This window comes from Paroedura picta, chromosome 1 (genome assembly GCF_049243985.1).
Source record: "Paroedura picta isolate Pp20150507F chromosome 1, Ppicta_v3.0, whole genome shotgun sequence".
In the NCBI taxonomy this organism is placed as follows: Eukaryota; Metazoa; Chordata; class Lepidosauria; order Squamata; family Gekkonidae; genus Paroedura; species Paroedura picta.
This window is the reverse complement of record NC_135369.1, coordinates 204,762,997-204,790,066: the sequence shown is the minus strand read 5'-3', so window position 1 is coordinate 204,790,066 and position 27,070 is coordinate 204,762,997. Positions and strand designations below refer to the sequence as shown.

The 27,070-nt window shown below is 46.9% G+C and overlaps 1 long non-coding RNA gene across 1 annotated transcript; it reads right to left on the bottom strand.

The window, feature by feature from the left end:
* Positions 1-402: 402 nt before the first annotated feature.
* LOC143823160 (uncharacterized) lies at positions 403-25,232 on the bottom strand. Its single transcript, XR_013226402.1, has 5 exons — positions 25,035-25,232; positions 24,313-24,358; positions 23,979-24,093; positions 1,058-1,203; positions 403-930 (listed from the first exon to the last, which is right to left on the bottom strand). It is a non-coding gene; the product is annotated as an uncharacterized LOC143823160 (long non-coding RNA).
* Between the last annotated feature and the right edge of the window lie 1,838 nt (positions 25,233-27,070).

Sequence of the window (27,070 nt, the reverse complement as noted above, 5' to 3'; positions counted from 1 at the left end):
GTATCCATCTCTGGATTAGGAAATTCCTGGAGATTTGGGGCTGGAGTTTGAGGAAGGTGGAGTTTTAGAAGAGGAAGGGTCAGGGCATAATGCCATGGAAAGCATAGCCTAAAAGCATCCATTTTCTGATCTCCATACTCTGGCAATCAGCTGTAATTTCAGGAGATTTCTGGGCCTCACCTGAAGTTTGCAAACTTATTTTCTTTTTGGAAATGGCATTCCACCTTTATTTGCTTTTACACTGCATTTTCCCCTTCCTTCCTTCCTTCCTTCCTTCCTTCCTTCCTTCCTTCCTTCCTTCCTTCCTTCCTTCCTTCCTTCCTTCCTTCCTTCCTTCCTTCCTTCCAACTCCCTGCCCCTACTACTTATATAAGTAGGAACATAAGAAGAGCTCTACTGGATCAGCCCGATGGTCCATCTATAGTCCAGCATCCTGTCTGGCACAGTAGCCAGCCAGTTCTTCTAAACGGCCCACAACAAGGCATGGCAGCTGAGGCCTTCCCCTGATAAGATCCCTCCTGGATCAGTCCAGCGGTCCATCTAGTCCAGCCTCCTGTCTCACACAATGGCTAGCCAGTTCCTCTGGAGGACCAACAACAGGGCCGAGAGGACAGGGCCTACCCCCTGATGTTGCTGCCTCACACTGATTCAGAGGCTGGCTGCCTCTGAACATGGAGGTTCCCTTTAATCTCCATGATTAGAAGCCATTGCTAGACCAAACTCCATCAATCTTTCTAATCCCCTGCCTAATTCAAAGCTGCCTATGCCTGTGGCTATCACTACAGCAAATTCCACATTTTAATCACTCTCTGTGCATAAAAGTATTTCCTTTTGCCCATCCTGAATCTACTGCCCATCAGCTTCCTTGGAAGTCAAGTTCTCCACATCTGACTCCTGGTTAAGGCGACTGGATAAGACTGGAAGACAGCCCTGTGGCAAAGAAGAAGAATTGTAATTATGATGATGCAACTCTGCTACCAATGTGAAGGGATCAGCCCATATGTGGAATTATCGACAAAAAAATGCAGTAATTGCTACTTTCCAAACCACACCTGACCTTTGACTCTGCTTCAGAGGTGGCCAAGGACGACGGCATCAGCAAATCGAGTGCACCGGACTTCCAGGCACTGCCCGTGGGAATTGCGTTGGAGAAGCATGTTGAGCCAGTGGCAGAAGGAAATGGAGACACATTTATAAAAAGATCTGAAAATAAAATGGATATGCCTCAGGAATGTTCTGACCATGGCAGAAGAGAGGACACACGCCAGTCAGGGAAACGTAGACCAACACACTGCGGATTTGACAATGGGAAATGACATCGTCGTGGCTTGGCAAGCTGCATGTGAAGATGACAGAGAATGAACTCCAACCGATATACAAAGCAAAAAGGGGAAAATCAATTTAATTATGACATTACATATAGGTTGAGCCTCTTGTGGCGCAGAGTGGTAAGGCAGCCGTCTGAAAGCTTTGCCCATGAGGCTGGGAGTTCAATCCCAGCAGCCGGCTCAAGGTTGACTCAGCCTTCCATCCTTCCAAGGTCGGTAAAATGAGTACCCAGCTTGCTGCTGGGGGGTAAACGGTAATGACTGGGGAAGGCACTGGCAAACCACCCCGTATTGAGTCTGCCATGAAAACGCTGGAGGGCGTCACCCCAAGGGTCAGACATGACTCGGTGCTTGCACAGGGGATACCTTTACCTTTACATATAGGTTATGGATATATTAACAGCGTTTTCCTGCATTAGAATGGCCCATAATAAAGACTGAGTATCAAACTGAAAGGTATTTAATTCATTTAAAATTATCTATATCTGTCTGTCACAGGTAACTGACAACATATACAGACAGCACAAAACATACTATTAAAATGACATTGCTGGGGCATAGTGGTTTGGTGAAAGCACCTATATTTTGCGTGCAGAACATCTCAGGCTAGCAACCCCAGGTGGGTCTTGGTCCCTTTACTGCCCACTTGACAAAAAATAATTGCCCTTCTTAATAAAAAAAACAATTCTGACTATGGGCCAGTTGGGTTGGTATTAAGTCTGCAAGTTTGGTAGACACAGACTCCACAGCTCTTTGAAAACACAGCCTTTTATTGAAGCAAACACCAACCAACACCGACAATACCAAACGAGGGACAGTGGGAAACCATACACTATAATTGGCCCACCAAAACTGGCCCTTAACGAAACCCTTTGAGGTTCTAGTCTATGATTAGTTGACTATCAAACCTTGATTTGCATAGTGGTTTGTATTAGCACTATTCTGTCGCCTCAAAGTAGAGTTGAAATTTTGGCTTTAAGCAGATATTATTGATCCCGTGAAGTCTGCCTAATGAACAGTCCCAGTTGTAACTGTATGGCTTTATGTGTCATGATTATAAACTGGCTGTAAACATGGCTTCCCAGCAGGAACAATAGCCTTATCCACCCAATTCAGAATCTTTTTGCTGCTATTCGCAAAGTTGAGAATTGAGTCGTGCCTTTCCGTGGCTCATGTCAGATCAAAATTCCAAGCAATATGTCACAATCAACACACGTGAAGAACCATTCAAATATCGTCATTGACCCCTTCAAACATTTTCTCCACCAGCTGTCTCTCAAAGGACTGTGAAATGACTGATTCAGGGGACCCCTAATATAACAGTGTAATTTGATGACATATCAGAGTCCACTTTCAAAATTAAGCAAGGAGATTAAAGGAGGAGGATGAAAGAAAGACAAAGCCTATTTGTTATTGAAGATAGACATTAGTCACACATGACATCCTCTGATGGGCAGAAGGAAAGCAATTTGAGAAAATGTGTGCCTAAGATTCTCTCTGAACTGAAAGTTTACCCACAGTTGTTAAATTAGTACAAGTTTTGCCTAACACTGATAGTGCTCTAAACTCTTAGCTTAAGAAAGTTTAAAAGTATCAAAGAAAAAGACAACAGGATTCTAAATTGGGGCTTCCAAGAACCATTGAAATCTTATAGACAAAGGCTCTGTATTGCTTGATGTTTGCTGATTACGCAACACCAGACAAAATAGGGTTACCTACCTTGAATGCAAACATTACACAAATGTAACGAAGTTTGAGTCCGGTGGTACTTTTAATACCAACAAAGTTTTATTCAAGGCCTTTGTGCATCTTAAAAGTACCACTGGACTTAAACTTAGTTCTGTTGCTTCAGTTCAACCTGGTAACCCACCTGAATTTATACAGGGAGTGCGAGTATCACCCTCTCTGATCTACCAACAAATTGCACTTCTAATATACTATGTATATGTCACCCAGCATCATAGCTGGTTTGAATTACAGAGGTGTGAACCATTTGGAGGGCTGGGTCGCTCTTCCTCCTGTTCCCAAAAACACATTCTCAGGGATTCATGTCTGATACAACTCCCCAGGAACTTTCACTGCTTTTGAAAAGCCCCAATGAACACTGATCAGAGAATACAACAGAAGATAAAACAGAACTCAGGAGTATATAATTTCCTCTGATCTTTGTCAAGAGGAGCGGAAGCCTACCAATAGTTCCTGAATTCTTGATGGAAGAGTCATTATTTTATTTATTTATTTATTTATTTATTTATTTATTTATTTATTTATTTATTTATTTATTTATTTATTTATTTATTTGATTTCTATACCGCCCTTCCATATGGCTCAGGGCGGTTTACATACCTCCCACCTGGTTTACCTCCCACCTGGTGGAATGAGTTCCTGGGAGAGCTGCGGGCCCTGAGGGACCTTTCAACGTTCCGCAGGGCCTGCAAGACGGAGCTATTCCACCAGGTCTATGGTTGAGGCTGGGGCTGCTGGGGTACATCGACTGCTCTCCCCCGGGCTTCTTCTTGAACATCGGTGACCTCCTTCTCCTCCACCCCCCCTTTTTTTTTGGGAAGGGGGGTAGGAAGGGGATCTTATTATTGTGCCACTATGCTGTGACATTTTAAAGTCTTTTAATGGGAGTTTTAATGGGGTTTTAAGACACTGTAACCCGCCACGAGCCATTTGGGAGTGGCGGGAAATAAATTGAAATAATAATAATAATAATAATAATAATAATAATAATAATAATAATAATAATAATAATAATAATAATAATAATAATAATAATACATGGGAGATACATGGAATGAATTATTACATAACATAACCTTAGTACATTAGGCAATATGCCTACATGGAAATCTGCTAGAGCTCTCCACTTGCTTATTTGCAAGAAGGGAGGTGAGACAGCTAGAGCGATTGTGGAGAAGACTTGCAATGAAGCGGCAAGAACATCTTATCGCACGCTTATGAGGGTGCATGAAATGGTGGTTAAGGCAGCTAAATGAGAGTTTGATGCTGCCTAAATCACATCTGTAAGCTCTCACCCAGCCCAGTTATTTAGGGTAGTGTAATCTTTGATCACCCTGAAGGAGGGGTACCAAAATACTAGTCAATTGGCACTTGGCTGTGAGGGATTAACAGGCTTTTTTGTGGATAAAGTCTTGTAGCTCCGCTGGGACTTTCCTGCCACTCTTGGTACAGAAAGGGAACTAGAGGCCCCTTGGCCGTCCCAGTGGGATACATTTGATGGCTTCAGGCAGCTCTTGGAAACTGGACAAATTTCTGGGGTTAGCAAGGGCAACCACCTGCGCCCTTGATCCCTGTCTGTCTTGGTTGCTCAAAACGAGGGACCGAATCTATCCAGTGGCTTAATTAAGCATAAGAAGATAAGGCTGTGAGCTCACATGACTCTTAACTGCAAACAAAGAGGGAGTGAGCAAGCAAGCGGAGGGCTGCGCGCCGGGCTGGCTGCGTGTGCTCTCTTCCTGACTCTCCATGATACAGGAGCATTTGCCTCATTATATTCAAATATTAACAAGGACGGACTCATTGCCACTGACGAAAGCCAGACTGAAAATGGAAAATAAATGAATCTAGAGACCGTTTTGGCAGAGTCAAAGCCTAAATAAATAACATAAGAGACTTTTTATCTTCTTATGCTTAATTAAGCCACTGGATAGATTCTGCTCTCCTTTGTCACTATTTTGGAATCGTCCATTTTTTCCATGCAAAACGAGGGACCAGCAGATTGGAGGCCCTCTGAGACATATTGTCAACCTCTCCCTGTCTACTGGGGAGTTCCCAGATGTGCTAAGGGAGGCGGTGATCCAACCCTTATTTTAAAAAGACCCATCGCTGGACCTGTAGGATCTGTTTTCACATCTTGCATTCCTGGGCAAGGTGCTTGAAAGGACCAGCTCCTGGCATACTTACCGTATTTACCGGCGTATAAGATGACTTTTGACCCCTAAAAAACTTGACTCCAAGTGGGGGGTCGTCTTATACGCCAGGTGCACTTCAGTAGCTGCCCATAGTGGCCTCCCGATGCTCGCCCAGTGCCCATAGTTTAAGGCAGGGGTAGTCAAACTGCGGCCCTCCAGATGTCCATGGACTACAATTTCCAGAAGCCCCTGCCAGCATGCAGGGGCTTCTGGGAATTGTAGTCCATGGACATCTGGAGGGCCGCAGTTTGACTACCCCTGGTTTAAGGTGACCAGAATTAAGGGACGCCGAGGCGGCGGTGGCGGCACTTCCCCCCCACTGGGTTCACCAACTCTGCTGCTGTCTTGTGAACTCCTCCCGGCTCGGAACTCGCTGGGCCCGCCAAACTTGTGCCTGCGTGCACGCCCCACCTCGCTACTGCAGCGACGGGCTCTCCCTCCCACAAAATACTCTGAAGCGGGAGGGGGGGGAGAGAGAGAGCTTCCGATGGGCCGGCCGGGTGAGCCAGTGGGAAAGGAGTGGAAAGGAGGAGGATGCTGGGGAGGGGGAGAGGTGCCAGCCTCTGCTCCCCTCCCACGGTTTCTGGTGTTTTGAAGCCGCCCTCATTCAGGAAGAGAGCACACGCAGCCAGCCCGGCGCGCAGCCCTCCGCTCGCTTGCTCACTCCCTCTTTGTTTGCAGTCAAGCTGTTTCAGTTCAGTGCACAGAGGCGCTGCCTCTGAGAGAGAGAGATGACCCTCCCTTTTTTTGGGGGGGAAGGGAGGTAATCACTAATCCGAACATAGTTTCTTGCTTTCTTTCATTTTTTTATGGCTCTCTCTCTTTCTCCCTCTCTCCTCCACTCCCCCCTTCTGATGCATTTTATTTGGTGTGTAGAAGAGGGGGTAGTCTTATACGTCGAGTATATAACAAACTCTATATTTTGAGTGGAAATGTTGGGGGGTGGTCTTATACGCCCAGTCGTCTTATATGCCGGCAAATACAGTAGATGAAACTTCGGGGCTCAACTCATATCAGTCAGGCTTCCATCCTGGCCACAAGGTAGAGACAGTGTGGGTTAACTTGATGGACAACCTCCCACCCGAGTTGGTTTGAGGCAATTTAGCCATACTCATGTTGCTTGATTTGTTGGCTGCGTTTGACATGGTTGACCATGAGTTGTTGGCTCACCAGCCCACTGGGGCCAGAATTTGGGGGACAGCCCTCAAATGGCTGCACTCCTTTCTCCAGAACCAGATACACAGGGTGCCTGTGGGGAGGAATTGTGAGGTCCAACAGGGAGCGGTACTCTCACCCACATTATTTGACATCTTTATGCGCCATCTGGCTCAACCGGTTGGGACTTACAGGCTGGGTTATTACCAGTATGTGGATGATACCCAGCTCTATCTCCTCATGGACAGCCACCCAGACTCCTCTTGGATACATTTGCCAGATGTTTGGAAGCAGTTGCTGGATGGTTAGTGCAGAGTTGCTTAAAACCCCTCCATGATGGAGGTCTTGTGGCTGAGCAGAAAGTTGGCAAAACAGGAAGCTCACTTACCCACCTTGGCTGGGGTGCAGCTTAACATTGCTCCCTCGGCCATGAATTCTGGATACCTCCATTTCAGTGGAGGCCCAGGACACAGATGTAGCCCGCACAGCATTCTACCACCTTCACCAGGCAAGGCAATTATGCCCTACCTGCCCTCGGACTGTCTGGCTACAGAGATCTATGCAACGGTCACCTCTAGATTAGACTTCTGTAACTTGCTCTACATGGGCCTACCTTTGTCTTTGACCCAGAAATTACAGCTGGTTCAAAATGCAGCTGCTAGGGTCCTCATAGGCACATCTTGGAGGGCCCATATCCAGGATGTACTGAGGCAGCTGCATTGGTTGCTAGTTGTAGCCCAGATCAGATTCAAGGTGTTGGTATTAACCTTCAAGGCCACACACGGCTTGGACCCTATGCCTATCTGAAGGACCATTTGTCTCCTTACACCCCTTGCAGGGCTCTCTGCTCTGTGGGTGCTAATCTGCTCATGGTCCCTGGCCCCCAAGAAGTACACCTGCCCTTGACCCAGGGCAGGGCCTTCTTATTTTATTTATTTATTATATTTTATCCCGCCACTCCCACAAGGCTTGTGGCGGCTAACAGCAAACATAAAAACCCCAATAAAACCCATTAGACAATTTAAAACAGTCGAAAAACCAACCAATCAACCTTAAAAACCTCCAGTGCTCAGCGGCAAGAAACCCAATTCTACTAATAAACCTCAGGGAGGACAGAGGGGCTGATCTTCTTTAATCTGCCCCCAGTAGCCAAATAGGCTTAATGGCAGGGTGGGGGGGGGGGTTCCAGATCTTCTTCTGTGTGCCGGCCTCAACCATAAACCTGGTGGAAGAACTCCATCTTGCAGGCCCTGCAGAACGCAGAAAGCTCCTGCAGGACGCATAGCTCTTCCGGGAGCTCATTCCACCAGGTGGGGGCCAGAACCGAAAAGGCCCTGGCCCTGGTTGAGGTCAGGTGCACTTCCCAGGGGCTGGAAATGACCAACAAATTTGTGCCCGCAGAGCGTAGGGCTCTGCGGGGGGCATAGGGCAAAAGGCAGTCCCTCAGGTATGTGGGTCCCAGACCGCGGACTGCCTTAAAGGTAAAAACCAGTACCTTAAATCAGATCTGGGCAGCAACCTGGCCACGACCTGGTGAAATGAGCTCCTGGAAGAGCTGAAGGCCCTAGCAGAGCTTTCTAAGTTCTGCAGGCCCTGCAAAATGGAGATCTTCCACCAAGTCTTTGGTTGAGGCCAGGATCAGGAACAACTGGGGCCCCTCCTCCCGACAAAGTTCTACATCAGGGGTAGTCAAACTGCGTCCCTCCAGATGTCCATGGACTACAATTCCCATGAGCCCCTACATCATACAAACCCCACTGATTTGGCTGACGATGGGGGAGGGTGGATGGGGATTATGCCGCCTTCTTATGTTTGTTTAATTGTAAGTCTAATTTTAAATTTGTTTTATATAATAACAAATTTAGACGGACAAAGTATCTATGATACGTGTGACTCTTAAACAACTTCACGTGCTTCTGGACCAAGGTGATGATCACACTTACCAGTGGACAATTAACAGACTATTAATGGTTCATAGTTGCCTGACTCAACCTGCTTTTCCCTACAAATATGAAAGGGTAGAGCTGCCAGCCTCCAGATGGGATCTGGGGATCCTTCAGACAGGTCCCTGCCCTTCCCAGGTGCCATCTCCAAAGTATCAGGAGTTTCCCAGCTTGGAGTTGGGAACCCTACTGATGGAGTTGGGGTTAAAACAATATTTTCTTAATTATTGTTTTGTAAAGAGAAGCTTGGTGTACCAGACTGTTTCATAACAGAAGGCCCAGAAACTTGTTCTTGACTGTATTTTGAAATGTTATCAAGGCTGATATTTTCTGTTCTCAAAACTGGATGCAATTGCTTATATTAACAAGAGAACTTTTGTAACCTTTTCCCGGTGACTTAGCATAATGGCAATGGGGGAGTCCTGTGGGATGTGCAAGAGGTGGAGACCCCAGGCTATTGGTTTGACCCAAAAAGCATCATCTTTCCCCGCCTTCAATGGAACATTATAAAGTCTCATGCAATCCTTTGTTCTGTACACAGTCTCTTTTGGGACAAACCCGCCTGTGTCTTTTTGTTCTTCTGCAGTTGAATAAAATCATAAAAGGTTTTCTAGCCTAGTGGTCACTCTATTTGGGTACTGCACACTAGGCAAATGATCCCAAAATGCCCAGACCAGGCCCTGGGCTATCACTACTCCCCCTTCCCTGGTGGCCAGCGAATATCTGGGAACCCTAGTTGTGACTCAGTAGACGAATCCTCTTTTTTTGCATGCAGAAGGTTCTAGGTTTCATTGCTGGCATATCCAGGCAGTAGTCATGGAAAAGACCTCTACCAGAACCCTGGAGAGCCACTGCCAGTGTAAACAGACAATGTTCACCTTAGTGGACCAATGGTCTGATTCAGTACAAGGCGGTGCCATGAGTGTATGTGAAGTAGATGAGCCATGATGTGTGTTGTAGGACTGTTTACAAGACAAGCCACAATCTTTCCACCACCAGCCCACTCCCCAACATCCCATCGTTGCAATGTACAAAAAGAAGGACCTCGTAAACTGGCCCTGTGGATGATGTGCAATGCTACCTTGACGGCCTCCAAGGAGGCACACAATCAGTTGACAAAGGAGACCTTTTCATTACAAAAAAAGAAGCTTGCTCTGTACCTCCAATATGGCTCTGCCATTAGGTACCTCTGGGGTGATTGTTTCTCCAGCGACAGGGAAAAGACTGGTTCATAGAATTTTGTAAGAATTCCTAAATCAGCTCAACAGGCCAAAAGACTCAAGTTGCTTATATCTAGTGCCCAATCTGGAACTCCCATTCCCAGACGTCTTATCCTTTATTTCAACAACAGCAAAAACTGGCAATGGAGTGAGGGGTAGGGGAGGAATCCTTTATAATTTTCTCATCAAAACAGAATATTATATTTTCTTTGTGCAGTTCTTTATTCTGATGAAGCCTCATTTTTTAGGGGTGGGGGAAAAAAAAAACCTTGGGTTGCAATAATGTGGATGCCCTTTGGATTTTTTTTTCTTTTTAAGACTGAAAAGACCACAATGCTAATGCAGCATGGCATGCATAATCTACACCATAGAGCTTCAGTTGAGGGAATTCATGGACCCCTGGCTCCAAGAGTCTTGAAGATAAGGAGGAATTCCATGCTGATTTAAAGCATTTGCCCACGTCGCATAATGGAACTGCTTCTGATTTGGAGGCATGAAAGAGAGATGAGGATCAGTTGCATGGATCCTGCCCTTGATGGATCTTTTAAGAGAGGAAGATCAGCAAGAATTGAAACAGACAAGTCCTTGGGAGGAGGAAGGGAGATGCAAAGATAATAGAGGCTGATTAAGATCCAAGGATGTTAAATATGGGTTAAAGCAAAGATTTCAGGGAGGATCTATAGAACGAGAGAGAGAGAGAGAGAGAGAGAGAGAGAGAGAGAGAGAGAGAGAGAGAGAGAGAGAGAGAGAGAGAGAGAGAGAGAGACATCATGCAAATGTTCTAAGAGGAAGTTCCAGGCATAAGGGAGATTGTGTAGAGATGTACTCTTGTTTTGTCTTATAACACAATGGGCTGTAATGCAATGGGCACTAGGTAGAGATTTGGCTTGTGTTCACAGGATAAGTAAAGTGTGGAGGAGGATTTGAACGGAGCATCCAAGGTGCCTAACTGCTGTTAGGTGCCCTGCCTGCTCCCTTTAAATGCTTGCCTCACCTTCGTAGGCAGCTTTGCTTGCAAAGGTGGAAGAAAGGGGTTTAAAGGGAGCAGGTGGCTGCCTAAGAATGACAGCTGTGCCGCCTACTCTCAGCTGGGGAGGAATTTAAAGGGAGTGTGTGGCATGGCTGTTATTGTCAGCTATTAGGTGGCCACCCATTCCTTTTAAATGTGTTCGTCTACATTCACAGACAACTGTGCTTTGGCTGGCTTGCTAAAGATTCCAAGCTTCCTCATGTTGGTAGGGCTTTTTCTAGAGGCTTTGGAACCTTCAGTATGTCTTTGTACACGAACCCCTTTATAGTATGGTATATATTATTACAGCCTCTTGTGGCACAGAGTGGTAAGGCAGCAGACATGCTGTCTGAAGCTGTCTGTCCATGAGGTTGGAAGTTCGATCCCAGCAGCCGGCTCAAGGTTGACTCAGCCTTCCATCCTTCCGAGGTCGGTAAAATGAGTACCCAGCTTGCTGGGGGGTAAACGGTAATGACTGGGGAAGGCACTGGCAAACCACCCCGTATTGAGTCTGCCAAGAAAACGCTAGAGGGCGTCACCCAAGGGTCTGGCATGACCTGGTGATTGCACAGGGGATACCTTTACCTTTACCTTTATATATTATTATCATTATTACTACTACTACTACTACTAATACTAAAGGAAGAGACTTGTAGAAGGCTGGGGATAAGATAGTTCAGAGGTCTCCGATACTGTGCCTGTGGGTGTCATAACACCCGCTGACACTGTTCCTGAGTGCTTTCAGAAAGTGGGTGGGATCAGGTGGGACTCTTGTTCCGCTTTTGATTGGCCCTTGGAGCTGTGCAGATTAATACAACCCTGCTTTGGTTCCATCTGCCACTACAGTGTTCTTATTCTCTTCCGTTGCTTTTGCTCAGTGTATTTTTTTTAATCGCCCCTCTCCTGCCCTACTCTTGCATGTTGGGGCGGGGATGTCTCCACCTTCTGTGGCAGCTATTTTTCTAGCTGCATCCTCCCGATTACGTCAAAAGTTCTCACAGCCTCAAAAAGGGTGAAGACCAATGGGATAGCTGAAGGAGTTAAATTTATAGCTATACAGGTCAATGACAGCAGAGAGGAATAGATGCCCTCAGTAGCAAAAAGTATATAGAATTACACTACAACGAGGCACTTCTTTGTTGTTGTTGTTGTTACCAGGTTTCAAATGGTACAATTCCGCTGTTTTCTGTTGTCTCTGCAGAACTCGTCACAGCCTCTCTACCAAGATTAGAACAGAAAACTCAGCCTGACCCTCTCAATGTTAACATTCAGTGGGGTGGGGGGAGAATCCACCCCATAGCTACAGTTTCTATCAACAATGTTCTGGAATGGTTTTGTTGATTGGAGATGATAGCTGAAGATTCAGAAGGAAAATTAAAGTCAAGCACAAGTATACTTAAGCATAATTACCTTAAAAAACCAAATAGGCAGTAATACAATCTGTGTTTTTGTTAGAAATGAAATGGTCCAGAAGACTGACTCCAGCGGGGAGACTGCAAAAGACACTGGAAACTCATTCAGAGTCCATGTGGACTTGATCCAGCCCAGCTGAAGCATTTTTCTAAGAATCAGACATGTCAATGGGGGAGTTACCTATTTAGATAGTTAAACCCCACTGAGATTGTCTACAAGTCAAAATGCTTAATTTTAGATGGATTATGCTCAGCATTGTTTGGACATTCTTGAAGATCAGAGAACCACAAGAATAAGGAGAACTTTAGGAACTGTTCTAGCATGGACCCTACCACTCATATTGGAAATATAAGTCTTGGATAATTCCATACAAATATATAAACCATCTTCCACTTAAAAATGTATCCGTTAAAACAAAAAACATGCTCCATGACTAAGGATCTAGGGATAGAGTGATTAACACCCAGTTTGGGGTGTGTATGGAGAAGGCAGAGGATCCCCTTTAGATGTCAGAGTATTGGCCTTGGTCTCAGCCATAAGCCCAGTGGAACAGTGCTGTTTTACAAGCCTTTTGGAACTTTGCTAGTTCTGAAGGTGCCCAGATATCTGTTGGAAACTCACTCCACCAGTGTCATATCCCGTCTCCTGGGTGGCTCAGGAAGGCTGGCTTAGGGCACAGTTGGGTCAGTTTGACCCCTGCTTCAACCTCCCTCCCCACCTGCACATTCTTGGTTCCCTTTCATCTGCAGTTTACAACAAGCTAACCCCATATTCCCATTCCCCCCAATGGGAACTCTGTCTTATCTATCAGTGTCCTTGGTTCACAGAGAGGTGACAAAACAGCCAGCTGTGGGCCATCTGGAATCCAGGGAAGGAGACTAGATGTCTTGAGAGTTTGCACCTAAAAGATCAAAGGCCTCCCCAGTGTGAACCCCTGTTCCCACTTGAACTCCCAGACCTATATAAGACTGGGGAGATCATGGTTCCATGTCTCTGTCCATGACTCCTGTACATATCTCTGTGTGTTCTGCTCTGCTCTGTGGATCCTCTTAATAAAGACTGCTTTCCTTAACACCCCATGGGGTCGTGTAGGATTTTTGTCTGAGAGAGGGTCTTTTCCATGCACCAGAATCCTTGGTTTGTGACAGTTTGACAGAGACTATAAACCCCCCGATTGCCCTCTGAAAAGTGTACGCCAGGGGTAGTCAAACTGCGGCCCTCCAGATGTCCATGGACTACAATTCCCAGGAGCCCCCTGCCAGCGAATGCTGGCAGGGGGCTCCTGGGAATTGTAATCCATGGACATCTGGAGGGCCGCAGTTTGACTACCCCTGGTGTACGCCTACCAACCATGGCAGCAGTGACAGGGCCTACCATCCCACCCGAGGGAAGCAACGACAGTGAATCTGTGGGTTCGAAGTTGCTCCCCAAGCAACCCTCAGTGCCCAAAGATTAAGTGGTTGAGGGATGCGTCCTGGTAGAAGGAAGTGCCGGACTAGTGTCCAGGCAAAAATGACAAACTGGGAGGGGTAGGACCCAGGTAATGAGGCACTGGGATACCAAGGTGGCAGTGCTGGAAGGCGAGGAGCAGGGCCCTGATGTGGAATCAGTATACCACTCATCGTCCAGCAGAGTGGAGGCCAGAAGCTCAGAACAGGAGCAAGAGAGCCCAGCACTGGACTGCGGGATCCAGATGGACTTTGATCTCGAGTGGAATGACTCCCTGGAATGGAGTAACTGGACCTTGCCCAGAGGGGGCATATGTCACAAAAACAGAGGACGATCCCGACTTTTCACCAAAGGTCCCGTATTCTGCCCATTGACAGAATGTTCCACGGCATCCGCCACCGCACTCAGAGGGCGACGGTGAGTCGGGGAGGGAGGGGGGAGACATCGTGCTGCTGCCGCGCTTGGAAGGCGATGGTGAGCCGGGGAGGGAGGGAAGGGAAGGAGGGGGCGCCGGCACCATGCTCAGAAGGTGATGGTGAGCCGGGGAGGAAGGGAGGGAAGGGAGGGGGTGCCGCTGCCACACTTGGGAGGCAACGGTGAGCTGGGGAGGGAGGGAGAGAAGGGCGGGGGGAGGAGGGGCGCTGCCATGCCACTGTCACACTCGAAAGGCATGGCAGTGCTTCAGGCAACGGTGAGGGGTGAGCGACGGTGAGCTGGGGAAGGAGTGAGGGAAGAGAGGGGGGAGGGGGCGGAGCTGCACCACCGCTTCCACACTCATGAGGCGACGGTGAGCCAGGGAGGGAGGGAGGGAAGGGAGGGGGAGGGGGGCGCCACCCTGCTGCAGCTGCAGCGATAGGGAGGGAGAGAGGGAAGGGAGGGGGTGCTGCTGCGGTGGTGGCGCATCCCGCTTTACCTCCCTCCAACTCTGGTCACTTCAGTATAAGTGTTAAGTTAAAGTTAAAAAGTTAAAGTTAAAAAGTTAAAGTTAAAGTTAAAGTTAAAGTTAAAGTTAAAGTTAAAGTTAAAGTTAAAGTTAAAGTTAAAGTTAAAGTTAAAGTTCCCTTCATCAAATACACATCCATAGAAAAGTTTGAAATGTATCTGACAAACGGATCTTTAACACTTGAAGGTTTATCCCAGCCCTTTTCAACTTTTTGAGAAACCATTGAAAAACCCCTTCAGGCTTCGTGAAACCCCAGAAGGGGCTCAATCATGCAGAATATTGTGGGGATGCAGAGCTGTGAACACACCCACCCGGGGCCCCTCCCCTTCCCACCGTCTGCAGGCTTATCATTGGCCGTTTTGGGAGGGGGATGGGGCAGGTTGACATGTCCATATATGGTCATATAACCCAATAAATATTTAATACATTTAAAGAATATATTTTAAAAATAATTAACTTGAATAAATCTTTGTTCGTCTTAAAGATGCTACTGGACTGTAGATAGATACATTTATTTCGGTCAACGACCAGTACAAAATACAAAACAGTAAAACACTATATAAGATTGATTAAAAGTTCATGTATTCAATACTGGACTCAGATTTTGTTTTGCTACTCCAGACCAACACGGCTGCCCCCTGAAAATCTTGTTGGACTTTGAGGTGCCCCTGGATTTGAGTCGAGTTCTGGTTGTTCTGTTGCAGACAAACTCAGCTGCCCCCTGATCCTTCAGCTTACAGGGAGTGCAGGGCCTATTCTGCATACAATAGATAATGCACTTTCAATGCACTTTAGAAGTACATTTTCCTGTTCCGCACAGGAAAATCCAGCTGCCAAAGCACATTGAAAGTGCATTATCCTATGTGTGAGGAATGGGTCGTGATTCCTCCCAAGGTATCTGAGTTCACTTCTTTTACAGCCGTCTCCCACACACAACACAACATTGAGTAAACTTTGTAACCCATATCACTGGAAGGGAAATAGTTACCAAAAATATGCAATGTTTGTTTTATGTATTATAAATATTTTCAGTTTGCTGTGATTTCACAGGAAATAAATCTTAAAAATACTTTGGGGAAAATCCTCTTTAACCCCAAAATGAATCAATGGATTGCATGAAAAATCACTGAATCATATTAGCTCCCATCACAAAATATTGTTTGTATTACACTAATGACTGTTCATGGTTATTTTATAAGTTGACAAAGCTTTTACTGACGTATTATGATTGTGGCTATCACTGACTTTTTGCTTTAGGCACCAACAATAAATTTGTTTTTAAAAGTTATTTAAAATATTGATACCCTGAGTAATCACATCAGACTCAATACTCAAAACGAATCTCTAGTATTACTAAGAGACCCTGACCTGGATTGCCCAGGACCACCCAATCTCATCAGATCTTGCTTAGTACTTGGATGGGAGACCATCAGGGAGCCATTACGTGGAGGCATATAATGGCAAACCAACCCTGCTCATCTCTTACCTTGAAAACCCCATTGGGATTGCTATCTATCAATGGCAATCTGATGGCACTTTCCACCACTCCTAAAGTTAGGATTAGCACCTTTCATAGGATCATAAGATCTTAGGGTTGGAAGGGACCTCTAGGGTCATCTAGTCCAACCCCCTGCACAATGCAGGAACTCACAACTACCTGCCCGCTCACAATGGCCCCAATGTCATGCCCAAATGTTTCAACCCACACACACACACACGCACCACAAATCTCCAAAATCCAGCCTGGCATGAAGGGAATTCACTTACCATCCCCCAGTGGCGATCAGCAATTTCCTGGGTATGCAAGGAAGGGCCACAAGAGACAAACACCGACACATCTCTTCCTACCCACCCACTGCTCTCAGATTTCCTTCTGCTCTCCGATTTTTCAGGGATCTGTGTAGCCCATCTGGTGTTTGAAAAGTGTTTAAGTAAACACTGATTATTCTTTTTCAACTGGGCACACACACCCCAATCCCAGAAGGCCAGGCTTGTCACGTCACACCCAACCAAATCTGCACAAGATTCTACACAGGAGACAGCCAAAGATCTCCAGATAATGGCCCAAAACATCTTTTTCTCCCCTTTTTCCTTTGAACAACCATCCCAATTAGGGTTGTGTGCGTCGGCGTCCGATTTGGCCATTCCAGGCCGACGCAGCCAGCTCTCCGCGGCGCGATGCTGCCTGTGTCAGCCTGGAACGGCTGATTTGGACGCCACCACACACAACCCTAAATTGAAAACTTCTGGAAAGCTCACACTTAGGGTTGCAGATCCAGGCTGGGAAATACCTGGATTAGGGGGGCATGGAGCCTGAGATGGGTAGGGTTTGGGGAAGGGAGTATAATTAAGGGGTATAATTAAGGATGACAGAGCCTGGAGAGTGGAGAAAGGACTGGGTTTGGGCAGGGGAGGGACCTTGGTAGAGCATGATGCCACAGAGTCTTCCTTCCAAAGTGTCCATTGTCATCAGGGGCCCAGGCCTCATCCTACTAGAAGGCTCTAGCAAATGAGATCACAGCCCAGCAGGCCTGGTTCAAATGGAGCTGTTCTGCAGGCGTAGGGTTCAGGACAAAATAACATCTGGAAGGACTGGCCTCCTGGCCGGAAATCCACCAAATTTACTCCAGCTAAAGGGTCATGACCCTCCCCCCGCCCCTTTTTTGTAGGGTAGTGAAAAATAGATTACAGTTGGTAGTGGTTTTGATTAACTCATTTAATTAAGTTTTAATATTGGGTTTCATTCTATTTGTATATTCGTGCTTTGTGGTAGCCCACCCTGAGATGCAGGAGAGAGGGCGGGTCATAAAAACAATACAAATACACCAGCGTAGTATAGCGACTTCTAATCTGGCATGCCGGGTTCGATTCTGTACTCCCTCACATGCAGCCAGATGGGTGACCTTGGGCTTGCTATGGCACTGATAAAGCTGTTTTCACCGAGTAGGAATATCAGGGCTGTCTCAGCCTCACCTCCCTCCCGGGGTGTCTGTTGCGGGGAGAGGAAAGGAAAGGTGATTGTAAGCTGCTTTGGGTAGAGAAAAGCAGCATATAAGAACCAACTCTTCTTCTTCTGTTCTGACCAAGCAGTGACATCAGGGCTGTCTCAGCCTCACCTCCCTCACAGGGTGTCTGTTGTGGGGAGAGAAAAGGGAAGGTGAATGTAAGCCTCTTTGAGACTCCTTTGGGTAGAGAAAAGCGGCATATAAGTACCAACTCTTCTTCTTCAGTAATCTCAGGGCTCTCTCAGCTTCACCTCCCTCACAGGGTGTCTGTTGTGGAGAGAGGAAAGGGAAGGCAATTGGAAACCGTTTTGAGAATCCTGTAGTGAAAAGTGGGATATGATAAACAACTCTTATATTAATCATCATCATTTCTTTTACCTGAAAATTGGATGTAATCCCCAGAGATCTCCAGCCACCACCTAAAGGTTGGCAAGTGTACTGCCTGTCGTGTGTCAGTCTGGCAATAACAGGCATTATGTGGCTTCGTTTTTTTCATTTCCCTCAATTTTGCGACATCTCGTTAACCCTCCTTTCTGTACTCACGTCCCCATGCAGATTTGGGGCTGGTGAACTGACTCTCACCGGGCCATAGACTAATGTTGTCCATTTCTTTTGCATTCCTCCTCAAACTGGAAACCTTCTTGGCACACCCACCTGTAAGCAGGCCTGGGCCTTGCCAGCAATTAATTGAGCGTAACCAGTTAATCAGGACCGAGGCTGAGTAATCAGAGGAAGACTTCCCCCCAAGCAGCCAGGCTTTCCCGAATGGCTCATTCAATTGCTCTTCACCACATTTGTGGGAAGCCAACTCTGAGCAATTCCATCTGGAACGCCCCTGGTCTGCACTAATTTCTTGGTGATGGTTGTTGTTAAGGTTTAATAGCCTCAATTAGGAATGCATAGCATCACTAGCCCGGTAAAGAGTATTCTTAACAACTTACAGTCTCTCTCCTCCCTTGATGGTATAGATGTCATAGTTTATTAATTTCCTGCAGGGGAATACTGAGTGGTCCACGTTTTTCTGCTTTGATACCAACAAGAGGGGGGAATGGAAGGAATGCCTTACTTCTCCGGAGCCACGATGCCGCGTGCTTGACGGTTGGAATCCAGACAGGAAAAGCCAAATTCCAACCCAATAAAATCTATCACCTGCTTGAGGATTACGAGACTAACCAGGAATGGTTCAGGCAAGGACAATGCATCCCGTCAGCAAATAAAAAGGGAGGACGGGAGAACAGGGTATGCTGTGTCTCTTCAGCGTATGTACACGCTTCGTGCCAGACAGACCTCAAGACAGACCACAATAATCCATGTATCTGCAGATTAGATACAGAAAAGGAAGCAGAATCTCCCTTTCGCCTTTTTATTTTTAACAGGCTGCTCGAAACCGCAGCCTGTTCCGCCGCTGACCCCTCCAGGAGCCAAATTTCCAGACCTCAGCATTAGCGTTATTTCCCACACAAAGGGAAGTCGGTTAGGCTACTTCAGGGCTCCGTTGACAGCAGACGCAGCTCTTCGCTTCAGGCCAGAGACGTCGGTGACTCAGTTTGCTTGAAAGGCCAATAGGGGCAACTTTAAAAAACAACAACAACTGGCTAAGGTTTTATTCTCCATGTTGAATACACACACTGGATCCACCCCAAATGAATGAGGATGGGGAGCAAAACCTATCCATGCACGCTGGGTTACTGATTCTGTGTCAGTTTTCTGGAGATTTGGAGGTGGAGCTTGGGGCAGGCAAGATTTGGAGAAAGGAAGGACCCTAGAGCAGGGGTAGTCAACCTGTGGTCCTCCAGATGTTCGTGGACTACAATTCCCATGAGCCCCTGCCAGCATATGCTGGCAGGGGCTAATGGGAATTGTAGTCCATGGACATCTGGAGGACCACAGGTTGACTATCCCTGCCCTAGAAGGAGTATAATGGCATAGATTCAACCTTCCAAAGCAGCCATTTTCTCCAAGGGAACTGATCTCTATAACAGACTTTCTCAACTTTTTTTACCATTGAGAAACCCCTGAAACATTCTTCAGGCTTGGAGAAACCCCAGAAGTGGCAGGATTGTGCAGAATGTCATTGGGGAGCATAGCTATGTACACACCCACCTCGGGCCCCTCTCCTTTCCACCCCCTCCAGGCCCATCATTGGCCAATTGGGGGGTGGGCAGGTTGACATGACCTTATATGGTCATCTCACCTGATAAATAGTTAACAATTTTTAAAAAAAATTATATTTAAATTTAAATAAATTTTAATTTAAATACATTCAGGACATTCTTCCTGGGACATCAAGAAACCTCAAGGTTTCAGAAAACCCTGCTTGAAAATGCCTACTCTATAGGCTAGAGATGAGTTATAATTCTAGAAGACCTCCAAGTTGATTAAAATTTGGTCTGTATGGAGCAACAAAAAAATATGGGGGCACCGGCAAATTGTACCTATGTTGAAATTAAAAAAATATATATTACAATACTATTTTTGCGTTCTATCCATTCTATGAAAATTTTTGTTGCTCCATATAGACCAAATTTTAATCAAGAACGCCCCTCCCCCAGTCAATGGTGTCCCGCTTTACCAATATTAAAATCTGGTCACCTTAATCTATAACCTTTTCAATTGGGGGCAGAGTGCCCCCCCCCCTAGTTTGGAGCCTTTCTCCCTATTTTAAGGTCTAAAACTGGGGGAATTTACCAGATGTGTGTGTGTGTGGGGGTGGGGACCAGGAAATAACCATGATGTCCATGTATTTCCCAGAAGTGATATAGGGGTGTTGGTAACATCAGGTGGAAGCTCTGGGTTTTGGGCAAAACTCTATGGTAAGAAGCTAATTCTACCATAGAGGTTTTGCCCACAAACCGGAATATTGCCCCTGACAACTGCAATGTGCTACATCACTTCCAGGTGATGCAAGGATACTGTGTTTACTTCCTAGTTCTTGCCTTCTGGCTCCAAGTAGGTTTCACCCAATCCCCTGCTGGCTGGTCCAACCAACCTGGCAACACCACCCTGAGCAATATTGGGAGGGCGGTATATATATTTAATAAATAATAATAACTCTTCAGATGCTCCAACATCACCTAAGATGCAGATAGGTTTGAAGGCAATACTAGAAGAGTGTGCATAGGACATGGACATTCCTGGAGATATGGGGGGGGGGGAGAGACTGGAGAGGGAGAGGCCTGAGTGAGATTTATTGCCTTAAAGTCCACCCTCCATGTCCACACTCTTCAGGAGAACTGACGTCTGAAATCTGGAGCTCAAATGTAATTCCATGAGCTCTCCAGCTCCCACCTGGAAGTGGGCAGCTCTATTACATCTACTGCTTCCCCCCCACACCCCTTCAGTCTTGTTTCTGATGAAATGGAAGGAAGGGCCATGGCTCAGTACTAAAGCATCTGCTTGGCTTGCTGAAGGATGCCAGATTCAGTCCCAAGCATCTATCGATAAAAAGGACCTGGTAGTAAATTATGTAGAAGACCTGCTTTGAAGACCCTGGAGAGCTAATGCCAGTCTGAATAGACAACACTGACTTGGACAGACCAAGGGTCTTATTCAGTAGAAGACATTTTCAGGTGATTATGTACATGTATTGCTATTTGGACTGGGATTCATTTGCTGTTCTTCAGCCATTTTGTTCCTGGAAACGCTCTGACATTTCCAACAATAATTTTTTAATGTATTGTTTTGTGTCTGGCCTATAACAAAAATATTGAGCATCAAATACAAACAAGCACCATCAAATATCAAGGTGGCTCTAATTTGACACGCAATCGCAACAACACAAACTTATCAAGGCACAAAATGCCTCACATTACACTCACATCGGACAAAGTATCTATGACACAAGGATGCACCAGTGCCTTGTCAGCCTGTGGAGCCCAACGATATGAAGAAGGAAGAGTCCCATGACTTACATCAGGGGTAGTTAAACTGCAGCCCTATATTGGATGCTCAGCGTTTTTCAACACCGTTCCACTGTATTTTGGCTTATGTACTATAACAAAAATATGTCAGCTTTCCTGAACTGCTGTGAATGTTTCCATGAAGGGGGAGAAAAATCAGTCCTCAACTTCCAGGCTGGTCTGCCCATAATAGCGCCCCCCCCCTTTGGTTCCCAGCCTACTCTAAGAAGCTGGATTGGGTTCAGATTGGGCCTTCTGCCTGAAAGGGACAGAGCCCTACAATTTATGATAGAGCAGAAGTATGGAAGGCCAAACAGCACACATTTGGGGTGCAATCTCTCTTCACTAGCAGCTGGCAGGAGACTGGAGAAGTAGGGACACAGAGGTGTCATCCCTCTGGTGATAGGACATCACTTCTGAAGAAGAGCTGGTGTTTATAGTCTGCTTTTCACTACTTGAAGAAGTCTCAAAGTGGTTTACAATTGCCTAACCAGGGTCAATGGAGACATTGGGGGTATTAATATGTGGATGACACCCAGCTATATCTGTTGATGGACAGCGACCCATCCCACCATCCAGAGTTTCTGGCCAGGCATCTGGAGGCCATGGTGGACTGATTCAAGCAGAGTTGGCTAAAGTTAAATCCAGCCAAATCGGAAATACTCTGGCTAAGCCAGCATGCCCCAAGTGAGACAGTGCTATCCCTGACTCTTGACAGGGTCCAATTAGCAACTTCGGTGACTGTCAGGAGTCTGGGAGATATTCCAAAAATGCCTCCTTATCCGTGGAGGCCCAGGTCTCCAGTGGTGCTTACCAGCACATGTCCTCAGGGGCGGGGGTCCTCAATCCCTGGTCCGCAGCCCGGTACCGGGCCATGAAGGCCATAGTGCCGGGCCGCCAGCGGCCGCACCTGCCTCCCCCCCGCAGTGAGAGGGGGGAAAAGAGGTAGGCGCGGCCTCCGGCATGCCAGCAACGCAAACGCGCATGCGTGGAGCTGCCGCACATGTGTGTTTGCGCCCCCTCCTGGCGAAAATGCGCACGTGCGGCAGCTCTGCGCATGCACATTAGCACCACCTAGTGGCGAAAACACGCATGCGCGGAAACTGCGCGTGCGCGTTTATGTGCAGCTGCGGCGGCCGGGCCACCGGCTCTCTCCCACCCTCAGAAGCGGTCCCCAACTACAAGAAGGTTGGGGATCGCTACTCAGGGGAACCCAACGGAGAGCACATATTCTACCACTGCTCTCCCAGCCGCACTGGCTCCAGATTGAAGACCAAATCACATCCAAGATTCTGGTTTTAACCTTTAAGGGCTGCCATATCTGCAGGAGATATCTGCAGTTCCTTAATCAGTTTCACAGGGCCTGTAAAATGGGGCCTCCCAGCCTGACCCCATCTAGTCAACTCAATTTGAGAGTTAACACCCCTATAAATTGTCCCACCTCTCTCCTCAGACAAAATGCCGAACTGAACAAGATGCAAAATCGGTTCAAGCAATGTCACATTTTATACCGTTGTAAAGTTTATACTTTATATTTTTAAAAGTTATGTATGATTTTATATGTCACTAGGGCCACTAGATTGGGTGGGGTGGGGTGGGGTAGAAGAACTCTGCAGATGGCCTCTCCCTCCCCCCAGGATCTGGAAAGGCTGCAGGCTGCAGGGTGCAGGGAATGTGCTGGCAGGCCTCTAAGCCTCGGAGGGAAGTGGAAGTAGGAGAGGGTGGTCAGGGGTGTGGGACGGAAGGCAATTGGCTGGCTGCTGGACAGGCAGGCATGCTGGTTGGAGGAGGAGGCACTCAGGGGAGGGAAATTAATTTGCATCTCTCTGACCATTTCCACATGGGGGGCTTTGCACTGGGCTGCACGCTGGAGGGCAGGTTGCTCCGCCTCTCCCTGCTCCCACACAGTGGAGCATTTGGCTTGCCCCAAATTTTTGCTCCCACACAGGAGTTATGGCATTTCATTTCCCAGTGTGGAAATGAACTCTGTATCAGTAGCATTGGGTTTATTAATTTTGCACATAGATAAAATGTTTTTTTCTCCCAATGCCTCCAACATTTCTGAAAACTTGACATTACTACTTTTGCTCCAACCAGCTATATGCATTCTATCAGTCAGATATGGTAGCCCACCAACGAAACTGGGATTTTCTGGGGTTTATCAATTTCCTGGAACTCCAGGTGAGGAGAATCATCAGGTACCTCACAGACCACAGTACAGGCCACATTCAGGTCATTTGGGAACCTTCCCTGGGTCTTTCCCATCATTTTGTAGAGAATGAAGCTCGCTTGCATGTGCTCTTCTTGCTTTGGAACCTCGTGACTGTGATGTGAAGGTGAAGATATCCCCTGTGCAAGCACCGGGTCATGTCTGACCCTTGGGGTGACGCCCTCCAGCGTTTTCATGGCAGACTCAATACGGGGTGGTTTGCCAGTGCCTTCCCCAGTCATGACCGTTTACCCCCCAGCAAGCTGGGTACTCATTTTACCGACCTCGGAAGGATGGAAGGCTGAGTCAACCTTGAGCCGGCTGCTGGGATCGAATTCCCAGCCTCATGGGCAGAGCTTTCAGACTGCATGTCGCTGCCTTACCACTCTGTGCCACAAGAGGCACAAGAGGCACAGAGTGACTGTGATGTGGCCCCTTCCCAAGTCACACTTCTGCTTTTGACTCACCTTCCAAGAGGGTTTGCAATTCCACGTGAGCGCATAATCACAGTTGTCTCCATAATCATCGAAGACTTTAAAAATATCTCACTGGACTCTTTATGTTCTTTGCCTCAATTATTTCCTGTGGGAGGGAATTCCTCAGGTTGATTATATGCCTCAAACACAAGTTATTTCCTCACATCCATTTTAAATTTGCTGCCTGTCAAACTGACTGGAACTTTGCCCCTTTAGTTCCTGGCTGATGGGGCAGAGTAAAAAGGAGCATCCGGTTGGTTTTTCTACAAACCAATCATTATAGTGGATTCCAGCTTTATAGGAAGGGGGGGGGAGGCCCACTTACGTAAACACAAGCATCCAAGAGGGCACCCAGCATCTTGGCTTCTCATCTGAAACAAAACAAATATCAACAGAAGTAGTTTTGCCAAATCAGCAGGTTCCTGAGTAACCAAAATGGCCACCTCATTCTCTTTGTGTCCTCAGAACGCAAATAGATTTTCCTAGGAGCCTGCATCCTGGGCCTTTTGGTGAGAGCCAGTTTGGTGTAGTGGTTAGGAGTGCGGACTTCTAATTTGGCATGCCAGGTTTGATTCTGCGCTCCCCCACATGCAGCCAGCTGGGTGACCTTGGGCTCGCCACGGCACTGATAGAACTGTTCTGACCGAGCAGTGATATCAGGGCTCTCTCAGCCTCACCCACCCCACAGGGTGTCTGTTGTGGGGAGAGGAAAGGGAAGGCGACTGTAAGCCCCTTTGAGCCTCCTTCGGGTAGGGAAAAGCGGCATATAAGAACCAACGCTTCTTCTTCTTCTTCTTCTTCTTCTTCTTCTTCTTCTTCTTCTTCTTCTTCTTCTTCTTCTTCTTCTTCTTCTTCTTCTTCTTCTTCTTCTTCTTTCCCAAATGGAAAGAAATTTCTTCCTCCCCTCCTCCCCACATGTCCTGTACCCTCTTGGAAATGGACTGAAATCCAGTGGAAATATTCTCCTGATGGGATTTCATTCTGGGGAAAAAGTCTGAATCAAGTTTGGAGGCATCTATCCTTACGACTTAAAAAAAAAAAACCCACCTTTCAAAAGGGACATATGTCTCCACCCAGTGTGCACTGTAATGTCTAGTCAGGTATTGTTGTTTTTTTGCCATCAGTAAGCTTGAGTGAATATTCAGCACACTGAAAGGACTGCGCCAGTCTCAGGTTTGCCCCAAGCACCCTTCAGCAAAGACATGACAACAGTTTGGGTTTATGCAAATGGCTCTGCATCATAATTAAAAAGGCAAACATGGGTTGTGCTAAGCAACCTGCCTGTGCATGCCTTCTTTGTTGGCAGTCACACTCTGACTGCCAACAAAGAGCAGGGGGTTGGACTAGATGGCCTGAATGGCCCCTTCCAACTCTATGATTCTATGATTCTATGGCTCCAAAGAGCTAACATCTTCTGCTGGGCTTGCTGATCGTCACCTGCACATTTTTCAACCTTTTGACCAGGGAGGAACCCCTGAAATATTTTTTTTCAGGCTTTGAGGAACCCTGGAAAGGGTGACGTTCCCCTTCAGAGAAGCAGGCACAGAGGTAAGATGCTGGAGCCAGCCAATCAGTCAATGTCATTTACTGTTTCCATTGTGGGGGTAGAGAAGAGGCCTGTAGAGTAACAGGGGAATTGGGCTCCAGTGACATTTAGTGATGTTGGTGGCCTTCTGAACTTCTGGAAAAGGCCACGTAACCCCTGAAGAGCTCTCACACCTGCACACAAGGTGCTGAGAGGTGTCCAACAGGAGCCCCTTGCCTGATGTGCCAACAGCCATTACCAGGTTTTGAAAGATGTTGCTCAGTTCTTCCAAGCTGCACCTGCCACACAGTCAAAGATGTGCTGTTTCAGGCATGCCGTCAACCCTTTGGATGGCTCCAAGTGCTCCTGATCAGCCCAGCCAATCCCTGCCAAATTAGTTATGGCCTAACCAGCCAACAATCAGGCCTATTTAACCAGCCTCAAGCATAGCAAAGGAGGCAAAAACAGTCACCCCAACTCGAGGAAACACTGTTGGTCCCAGTGACCAGCTAATCAAGGTCAGCTGGGTCAAATCCTGCTTGTGGGAGGGCTGGCTAGAATGTAACCTGGGCCTTTGTGCCTTTCTATTGGCTGCCACTCTTTTAAACACCCAATGGGGCCTTGAGCCTTCTTTGAATTTCCATTGGGCCGTTGCAAATGGCATTAATGCCAGGAATTCTACTTTTCCATAGGGATTCCCACATGTGAAAAATTCTTGGCAGGTAAATCACATCCACGGACAAAACTACTTCCATTGGGGGGAAAAACCCTAGGCAAAAGCACGATACGCCTCTGTGGTACACCAAGGTCGATTCTGCAGTTGTCTATATTCTCTGGAGCTTTCTCGTATTGGTCTCTGTGCAGGCAATTCGATTTTGCATCTTGCTGTCCACAATACTTGCCTCCAAAGGCAAATTCTGCAGATAGGCTTCGGTTCTTGCCCTTGGTATTGACCCTGGATGGGCGGTCCTCCTGGAGCCGCAGGAATGCTATCCCCGCCCCTTTTTTCTCTGCGCATGTGCACTAACGATTGATCTATCACAAATAATGGAAGGCAGAAGGAAAAGAGTTGCAAAGAAAGCATGGAATGGATTTTCTATTTCAATAAGACAGACTATTCAGGGCCTGGAATTACAGGTCCCGGAGTGGAATGGCAGCCTCTAGGAGTACCATGGGGGATCTAGGAATGGAATGACAGGCCCCAGGGTGGTAGTCCCAGAGGCTATCATTCCACTCTGAGGCCTGCCCTAAGTAGTCTGTCTTATGGTAATGGAACATCCATTCCATATTTTCTTTGCAACTCTTTTCCTACTGTAATATATTTCAATGTAGCCCACGCAAGTAAATTGGCATTTGTGCCTCCCATTATTTCCAGTGGGTCTTCCAGCGTCTCCCATTGTTTCCAATGGGCAATTTTGTCATTTGTTTAATTACATCTCATGAGGGCGGGAGATCTGTTTTTAAATCTTCAATGGAGCTTGGAAGCATGCATGTGTTGAGAACAAGTCAGGGCTTGTTTTTAAAAACAGGGTTCTGTTTATTATTATTATTATTATTA